At 36.6% G+C, this 8,168-nt stretch overlaps 1 long non-coding RNA gene across 1 annotated transcript; it reads left to right on the plus strand.

The window, feature by feature from the left end:
• Positions 1-132: 132 nt before the first annotated feature.
• Positions 133-5,366, plus strand: LOC133226982 (uncharacterized). The gene is made up of 3 exons (XR_009729684.1): positions 133-1,031; positions 4,981-5,097; positions 5,193-5,366. It is a non-coding gene; the product is annotated as an uncharacterized LOC133226982 (long non-coding RNA).
• Positions 5,367-8,168: the final 2,802 nt, after the last annotated feature.

Consider the following 8,168-nt stretch of genomic DNA (forward strand, 5'->3'; position numbering starts at 1 on the left):
TGTTGAAACTTGGGGGAAAGATAAAATTAATATTTATATATGTATACACAAACACACACACATATCTGTTTGTTTAACTTAGAGTGGAAATTAATGTATCCTCTTACTCTAATTGGAATCTGCACTCTTAGATCATTTAAATTCAAGGGTTGAATAGAGCCTGAGAAAGTAAAGTAGAGCAACACTTTATTAAATGATGAAAAGGAAGAAATAGGATAACATAAAGGGGAAAGAAGACAAAGGACAATATCAGTTGTCTGCTCATTTGATTGTTTATTTGGGAGGCTGAGAATATTTGTAGGTTGAAAGGAAAAGAGTCAGTGAAGAGAGACTGGTAATATAAGAGAATCACTTGAAAATTTTACCAGAACATAGTAGCTAATACCTAACATTTGTTGAGTGGTTACTAAATGCCAGGAGGTGAAGAGTTTACATATAGTAACTCATGTAACCTTTACATCATCACAACCAGAGATTGAGGTAGCCCCCACGATGTCTACATTTTACAGAATAGAAAAATACTGAGGTACAAAGAGAAAAAGGATGGCAAGATTGGATATTTCTGACATAATTTTTGCTATCACTCATACAACACAGCCAGTTCTGGCACAATATATGTATCCCTACTATAAACCAATTGATAATTTGATATGTCATGGACATGTGGGAACAACACTGACCAACAGAGGTTGACTCCTGATGGCAATTTCCCAGCTGTTCTATGACATCATTACTGTGGATATAATCCTGGGCTTTGATGTATTAAGGAATTTTATGTTATTACATTAAATGGGATTGTTGTGGGTTGAGTTCTCTTGGAGATAAGAATGTCAGATGTTTATTAGGTTGTGTCCTTAGGATCTTGTAGAGGAGAGGAAAAGGAAGAGATAAAATAAAGCTGTGATGTAAATCAATGACAGCACTGACTCAATTGACAGGAAGTTCTACAGTTAGAATGGCCTTTGAGTTGCCCCAATTGGGTCACCAGGGGAAAGGCTTTATACTCTGAATCACTCAGTCACTGGATCCAGGTACTGTGTGAACTTGTGTAAGAGGCTAACAGTCAAGTGCTTACAGTATGTGTTGCAACAGGGGCAACAAATCCTTCATGGAAGGCACAATTGGGCAGCATTTTACAGTGTCCACCACAGGCATTGGGGCTTCCCTGGTGGCTCAGACAGTTAAGAATCTGCCTGTGACACAGGAGACTCAGGTTCAATCCTGGGTCAGGAAGATCCCCAGAGAAGGGAATGGCTCCAGTATTCTTGCCTGGAGAATTCCATGGACAGAGGAGATAGGCAAGCTACAGTCCATGGGGTCACAAACAGTTGGATACGACCAAGCAACTAACACACAGGCATTTATGGGATTGAACCATATGAAATTTACCTTTTCTGTATTTCAAAAGATATCAGAATATTGGCAACTTCATATGGCTCAGATTAACACATTTAATTTCTGTCAATTTTGTGTTATGGTAAAAATAGAAAGGAACTCTGTGGTTATTTGTAGTATGGAAAGTGTATTTGAGTAGATCAAGTGTAGTTTTAAATGGTCACATAAGCATTCTCAGTGAGAGGCTAACTGCCTATTAAATATCAAACTAGTATAGACTCTACAGAAGAGAGAATTTTATATTATTGCATTACATGCTATTACTGCAGGTAGGATTGTTAATATTTATTAATATGTTAATATGTTCCATTTTCATATTTGTTCTTGTCCAGCACCTAGTCCTAGACATTCACAGAGCAAATGCTCCATACATGTTAATTAACAAACCCATCACCTCAAGATAATTTTTTTAACGTTTTATTCTCTTAGCAAAATAGAAAGCCCAGAAAATAATCCACTCACCTATGGACACCTTATCTTTGACAAAGGCGGCAAGAATATAAAATGGATTAAAGACAATCTCTTTAATAAGTGGTGCTGGGAAATCTGGTCAACCACTTGTAAAAGAATGAAACTAGAACACTTTCTAACACCATATACACAAATAAACTCAAAATGGATTAAAGATCTAAACATAAGACCAGAAACTATAAAACTCCTAGAGGAGAACATAGGCAAAACACTCTCCGACATACATCACAGCAGGATCCTCTATGACCCACTCCCCAGAATATTGGAAATAAAAGCAAAAATAAACAAATGGGACCTAATTAAACTCTAAAGCTTCTTCACAACAAAGGAAACTATAAGCAAGGTGAAAAGACAGCCTTCAGAATGGAGAAAATAATAGCATATGAAGCAACTGACAAACAACTAATCTCAAAAATATACAAGCAACTCCTACAGCTCAACTCCAGAAAAATAAATGACCCAATCAAAAAATGGGCCAAAGAACTAAATAGACACTTCTCCAAAGAAGACATACAGATGGCTAACAAACACATGAAAAGATGCTCAACATCACTCATTATCAGAGAAATGCAAATCAAAACCACTATGAGGTACCATTTCACACCAGTCAGAATGGCTGCGATTCAAGAGTCTACAAGCAATAAATGCTGGAGAGGGTGTGGAGAAAAAGGAATCCTCTTACACTGTTGGTGGGAATGCAAACCAGTACAGCCACTATGGAGAACAGTGTGGAGATTCCTTAAAAAACTGGAAATAGAACTGCCTTATGATCCAGCAATCCCACTGCTGGGCATACACACTGAGGAAACCAGAATTGAAAGAGACACATGTACCCCAATGTTCATCACAGCACTGTTTATATAGCCAGGACATGGAAGCAACCTAGATGTTCATCAGCAGATGAATGGATAAGAAAGGTGTGGTACATATACACAATGGAGTATTACTCAGCCATTAAAAAGAATAGATTTGAATCAGTTCTAATGAGGTGCATGAAACTGGAGCCTATTATACAGAGTGAAGTAAGCCAGAAAGAAAAACACCAATACAGTATACTAACACATATATATGGAATTTAGAAAGATGGTAACAATAACCCTGTATACAAGACAGCAAAAGAGACACTGATGTATAGAACAGTCTTTTGGACTCTGTGGGAGAGGGAGAGAGTGGGAGGATTTGGGAGAATGGCATTGAAACATGTATAATATCATATATGAAACGAGTCGCCAGTTCAGGTTCGATGCACGATACTGGATGCTTGGGGCTGGTGCACTGGGACGACCCAGAGGGATGGTATGGGGAGGGAGGAGGGAGGAGGGTTCAGGATGGGGAACACATGTATACCTGTGGAGGATTCATTTTGATATATGGCAAAACCAATACAATATTGTAAAGTTAAAAAAATTAAATTAAAAAGAAACAAAAGAAAAAAAATTCATTTATACAACATTATCAGCTGTAGCTACCATGTTTTTCATTAGATCCTCAGACCTTATTCATCTTAGAGTTGAAAGTTTATACCATTTAATCAACCGGTAATTAACCAGTCCCTGTTTCTCCCACCCTCAGTCCCTGAAAGCTCTTTTCTATTCTGTTATTATGAGATTTTCTTTTGTTCTTTCGTTTTTAAGATGCCACATATAAGTTATACCACGCAATATTTGCCTTACTCTGACTTCTTTCACTTAGAATAATGCCCTCAAGGTCCATTCATGTTGTTGAAAATGGCAGAATTTCCTCCTATCTCTTGGCTGGAAATATTTTATAATATACCAATGACATGAACTATTGAGGAACACATGTCTGGAAGCAAACAAAAAACCTTATCACTGTTCATGGAAGTGCTTTTCTTTTTTTTTTTTATTTTTATTTTTAATTTTATTTTATTTTAAACTTTACAATATTGTATTAGTTTTGCCAAATATCGAAATGAATCCGCCACAGGTATACCTGTGTTCCCCATCCTGAACCCTCCTCCCTCCTCCCTCCCCATACCCTCCCTCTGGGTCATCCCAGGAAGTGCTTTTCTATCTGTGAGTTTGCTAGCAGGAGCAGAACCACTAGTTTTTGCTGTTTTAATATCTTTGTTTTTATTAACTGTTCTTTGTCATTCTGGTGGTCATTTCATCTTCCACACAGTTTGTTCCACAAAGATGGTTCTTGAAGTTGAATTGTACCTGGTATTTTTTTGTATGGAGCATAATGTTAATGTTCCCTTCAAATGGAAAAGAAAAAAAGAGAGAGAGAAACTCCCCTTTGGGGGAAAAAAAAAATGTTGTACCTGAAAAAGCAGTGAAACATTTTCATTCATGTCTTACTCAGTTTAGAGTGCTATACCAAAAAATACCATAGGCTGGGGGGGCTTAAACAATAACAATTAATTCTCACAGCTCTAGAGATCAGAAAGTCCAAAATCAAGGCATTGGCAAATTTGTGTCTGGTGAAGACCAGATTCCTGGCCCACTGATGGCCATCTCACTATGCCCCCACATGAAGGAAACAGTGAAAGAATTCTTTAAGGTCTCTTTTATAAAAAGCGTTAACCTCTTTGTTGAGGGCTGCTCTCTTGACCCAATCCTGTCCCAAGAGTTTCACTTCTGAATACCATCACACTGAGGAACAGGTCTCAATACATGAATATTAAGGTACACAAACATTTGATATATGGTCATTTTAAAATCCAGATATGCTGAAAAAACAATATCTTATTAGCATGGCCCTCAGAATAAACACTCACCTATTCCCCTGCTGTACTCCAATGCTGTAGTATGTGGGCTTTTCCAGAAATAAGAAGTGCATTTTTGACTTTTTGACCAAGAAATTAAAAATGTCTTAACAAAAGCATTCATTTTTTGACATAATGTGCACAACCTACTCCTTGCCACTCATTATTCTTACCAGCCGATTTTTTTGTTGTTGTTATTCCTTTGTGTTAACAGAAATCTCCTCATAACATTTGTTTTAAAACAGAATTACAGTAAGCCAACACATATATGTGCCATATTCAGGTAAAAATATAAAATATGCTATATTGTCTGCAATCTAAAGTATTAGGTAAAAATTAATAAATATAAATGCATTCATGATTGTAATTGTAGCTGTCACTTTCAGTTGTCAGATGCAACAGAGTTCTTCAATGGTATAATACCCTACTCCAACATCCCAGCATAAGATGTATACTACACCAACAAACACGCTCATTGGAATGAGGGAGAAATAAATATAATAGTAAGATTCAAGCTGGATGATGAATATGCTTAAACAATTTTGCTTTGTTTGAATTTAATTGGTTTTAATTATACTCTGTTTCCTTTATTGATCAGTGGTTCTTTGAAGTCATACTTGAAAAGAGAATTCTGAATTATTCTTTCAAGAGTATCCTGATGCATATATCAACCTCAGTGAATTTGGACTCTTCTCTCTCAGAATAATAGATGTCCCACTACATTGGAAATTCCATTAAATTACATATTAAATGTACACTATAACTAACTGAATTCATCATGGTGTCTGAGTTTTGTGGGTATCAAATAGCAAAATGAATCAAAGGTTATTGAACAAAAGTGACATTTTTCAAAGTCTTTCCAGATACTTTCTGATTTCTTTTTGTGCCCAATTTTCACTTCAAGTTCTGATATAAGTGCTTTGTAGTTAGTTGCCTTGTTGAAAGTTTCTTGTCTTGGGACCTGTTGTTCTTAAGTTCATATTTTGTTTTTAAAGATACACAATTTTATACTGTCAGGAGCCAGAGAGTTAGAGCCTTTGTGATGACTTTGGACTAAGACATTGTCAGCCTTGTAATCTCTGACAAGGTGTCTCCATTGTCTAAGCCTCCACAGTGAAGGAAGCCGTCTCTTAGTTGTTAGTTCCAAGAGCCATTACATGACAGTCCATTTAATGAAAGATCACATTCCCTTCTACAACCTAATTAGGTCACAGGTATTAAAGCTCTACAGAATAAAATAGGAAAACTAAATTATCCTTTTAGTTAGTCCACTGATAGTGTCTTAATCATTGTTATATAACATACTTTTTGTAAGTTTGGGAAGGATACAAAAAACATGTTCATGACACAATATTTAGGAAATACAGAAAACTAAAATTGAATTTTTTTCTTTATTAAATATAAATCACCTTTCAGTGATAACTATTTGCATATGTCTTATTTATTAATAAGCAAATTTTTAAACAGAAATAATATCACATTATAATCATATATTTTGATTCTTTTATTTTTACCTAGTACATAAAGAATATTTTCCTATGTCATTGAACAGTCTCATACAACATAATATTTAATAGCTATACAGTATTAAATGGCATGGTTTTATGATAACTTTTTAAATCTTCTATGCTGCTGCCAAGTCGCTTCAGTCGTGTCCAACTCTGTGTGATGCCTCGGACTGCAGCCTACCAGGCTTCTCCGTCCCTGGGATTCTCCAGGCAAGAACACTGGAGTGGGTTGCCATTTCCTTCTCCAATGCATGAAAGTGAAAAGTGAAAGTAAAGTCGCTCAGTCGTGTCCGACTCTTAGTGACCCCATGGACTGCAGCCTACCAGGCTCCTCCATCCATGGGATTTTCCAGGCAGCAGTACTGGAGTGGGGTGCCATTGCCTTCTCCCAAATCTTCTATAGGCATACTTTATTTTTCTGGGCTCCAAAATCACTGTAAATGGTGATTGCAGCCATGAAATTAAAAGATGCTTACTCCTTGGAAGGAAAGTTATGACCAACCTAGATAGCATATTCAAAAGCAGAGACATTACTTTGCCAACAAAGGTCCAGCTAGTCAAGGCTATGGTTTCTCCTGTGGTCATGTATGAATGTGAGAGTTGGACTGTGAAGAAGGCTGAGTGCTGAAGAATTGATGCTTTTGAACTGTGGTGTTGGAGAAGACTCTTGAGAGTCCCTTGGACTGCAAGAAGATCCAACCAGTCCATTCTGAAGGAGATCAGCCCTGGGATTTCTTTGGAAGGAATGATGCTAAAGTTGAAACTCCAGTACTTTGGCCACCTCATGGGAAGAGTTGACTCATTGGAAAAGACTCTGATGCTGGGAGGGATTGGGGGCAGGAGGAGAAGGGGACGACAGAGGATGAGATGGCTGGATGGCATCATTGACTCGATGGACCTGAGTCTCAGTGAACTCCCGGAGTTGGTGATGGACAGGGAGGCCTGGCATGCTGCAATTCATGGGGTTGCAGAGTTGGACATGACTAGGCGACTGATTTGATCTGATAGGCATACATTACTTTGTTCCAAATTTTTCAATATATTAAAAAATTCTGTAGTTAACATTCCTATGGAGAAATCTTTCTGTCTTTCTAATTGTTTCTTTAGAATGAATTCCAAACAGATGGTTCCCTGAGACAATGTGTAGTGAATCCTTTTAAGAACCCCAATGCATTTTACTAAACTGTCTCAAAAAGTGTATTTCTCCAATATATATTCCTATTAGAAAAAAACTGAGGGTACCAAGTACTCAAAACCCTCACAGTGCTATACGAAATTTTAAAATTCACAGATTCTTAGTGAAAAATGTTAACTAGATTTTTAAGGACTGTTTCTGAGAGAGGAAGTACTGGAAACTCCTATATCATCACCTTGCTGATGTCACTGCAGAAAATTCTTAAGTGTTTCAACCATATTAGGTTCAGGAAACTTATAGTTAGACTCCAGATTGTAGCAGTCCAAGTTACATAGTATAAGAAAAAATGACTTAGCTGCTTAATTTTCAGATTATATGTATTTGGTTACTATTATTATTTTTATCATTATCATTTTACTTCTCTAAAATGACATGCCTGCCACAGGGTGATTTAGGTGTTTTCTTCATGTGTACTTGTTCATATGTGCTGCACATAGCAGAATGCCTAGGGAAACATTGTATTTTATTGATTGACTCAACTACATTGGTGAAGAAAATAAATCTTTCACAAATAGGGATGTTTATTTGTCCCATCCACAGAGAGTAGAACCAGAAGGATACACATTAGAATCACTTTCATGGACATCCTAGAAAAGTGGGCAATACATTGAATAAGTCCTTGTAAAAGCTTTTTTTTATATATGTATATTTGTAACTTCATATTTCTTTCTTTTTTTTTTAAACTGGGACAACACAGAGGGATCGAACGGGGAGGGAGGAGGAAGGGGGATTCAGGATGGGGAACATGTGTATACCTATGGTGGATTCATGTTGATGTATGGCAAAAGCAATACAATACTGTAAGGAATTAACCTCCAATTAAAATAAATAAATTTATACTTATAAAAGCTTTTTGAAATTCATTTCTTTA

Source organism: Bos javanicus, chromosome 15 (genome assembly GCF_032452875.1).
Source record: "Bos javanicus breed banteng chromosome 15, ARS-OSU_banteng_1.0, whole genome shotgun sequence".
Classification (NCBI taxonomy): domain Eukaryota; kingdom Metazoa; phylum Chordata; class Mammalia; order Artiodactyla; family Bovidae; genus Bos; species Bos javanicus.